We start from the raw sequence: 2,100 nt of genomic DNA, 5'->3' as shown, positions 1-2,100 counted from the left end.
TATGATAAAAATAATAAATATATATATATATATAATTGTATAATGTTATGAGATTTAAGCTATTTAGTCTAAACCTTTATGTTTTCATGTTATAATTTTTATTTATTTCCTAATTTTTTATTGTGGTTGCAAGATCAGTCAAATCTAGGAAAACCCGTACAGAGATTAATTACTGAAAATAACAGATAAAATATAATGTGGTTTCTTAAGAAATGTTTGCTAGCTATCTGGACAGTATACAGATTTTGCATGTGAAATTTGAAAATTTTCTGATGCATAAAAGTATTTTTTATCTTAAAATGAATATTACTTTACATGATAGATAGGCAACATGTGAAAAGTAAAAAGACATGATAAAAACATTGTTTTACAAACCTTAAGACTTAATAAAAAAAATTTATATTTTGCATAGGAAAGCATTGTAATGTTTACTGATAATCTGCCAAATTTCTTTAACATACACTTACTAATTTAAAAGTTATAGCATGAAAACTATAACAAGCACAAAATGATTATGAGGTCGGGCCCAGGGATCAAGCTCATGTTGAAAGAATTAAGTGGGGTATAAAGGACTGGAGCAAGCACGAAAAAATCAGACCAATGCTTAGATGGACAAAGGAAGAAACCCTGGCTGTTACTTACCATCTCCAATGTACAAATTCTAAACTCAATGTTGAATGATTAGATTAATTCACAAATGGAACTTTTTAACCACTTCTGACAAATTCTTAATTTATGGTGCTTTAGATGCTGACTGTAACAGACTTACTGGCTCATTAAACTACTAGTGTAATTCTTGCATATATCCAACTTTCTTTTTAGCCCAATTTTGTATGCTTACATTAGTACAGACATTTATAAAATTTCTAAGTGTCTCACATCATCAGTATGTTTCAAGAAAATTTAAAATATCATATGCTCATCACTTCAAATCTAGAACTCTCTAGCAAATGATACAAGATGTCTAAGTTAAAATATTAAAAAAAATAGGTCACAATACTGCCCCTTCCCTGGATTGTGAACTTCCTTGAACACTTCTATTACAAAACAAAAAGTAGTAATGGTACATTAAACTTAAACTTCCACTGTAAACAAATAAAAGTAATTACAATTAATAAAATTATGAGAGCATATGAAAGATTCTAAGTTTCTCTTCATAATAGTGGAGCTAAGCTTCATTTTAGATTACACTGTTTTGTGTATTACAATATTAATTTTAATAAATACACATGAATAGTTTATTTAAAAGTGTGGTTTTGTATCAACATCATTCTATTAGAAGATGGATGAAGGGCTGTTGTCTTGGTCTTTTTGATTCCAAGGATTTGTCCCATCTCTCCATATAAAGCTGATTCAAAGTCCTGGGTGAAGTTCCATAAGCATCTCAGATATTGAAACAAATTTGTTTACATGCTTCTGGCCATGTTGTGAAATAGTCCATCACTACCATGATGTATTTATTTCTATTGCTGTTATATGGTAGAAGGCCAAGCACCTTGATAACAATTTTCCTGCAGTAAAGGATCTCTCTTATCTTCTTGCTTCATTGATTTGCGCTTTCCAGTATCTGCTTTTCAGATACAATATTGTAAACCATTTTGACCCTGATAAAACATCCATTGAAGAATAAAACAATCCTAGGCAATGAGTAGGCATCCTTCTCTGTAATTTCATTCATCTTCTAGTAATCCACACACAACTTTTTGGATCCATCTTTCTTTTTCACAAGTATAATACTTGGCTCTTTTATTCCTTTTCCTTTTATGGCTTTTATTTCTTTGAAAGCCTCAGCCTGTTTTGTGACTAATATATATTGTACTCTATCTTCGTTATCAATTGTGTGAGTTATCTTATTAATTTGTCTTAAATCATGAGGATCACAGGAGAAGGTATTTTGGTAATTGATAAGCAGGTCATGTAATCTTTGGCATTATCAGCTGTTATTCCTTCACATCTCTGGTTAGTAGCACCTCTAAATGAGATGTTGAATTAATTTTATGTGAAGATTTAACATCAGACTCCCCTCAACGTGGATTCCTGTATGTGGTGAGGATCTAAACATCCACCCACGTGCGTGGCGGCCGGTGAAGGGGAGGAGAG

Source organism: Limulus polyphemus, unplaced genomic scaffold (assembly GCF_000517525.1).
Source record: "Limulus polyphemus unplaced genomic scaffold, Limulus_polyphemus-2.1.2 Scaffold5389, whole genome shotgun sequence".
In the NCBI taxonomy this organism is placed as follows: Eukaryota; Metazoa; Arthropoda; class Merostomata; order Xiphosura; family Limulidae; genus Limulus; species Limulus polyphemus.
Note: the sequence above shows the minus strand (reverse complement) of the source record.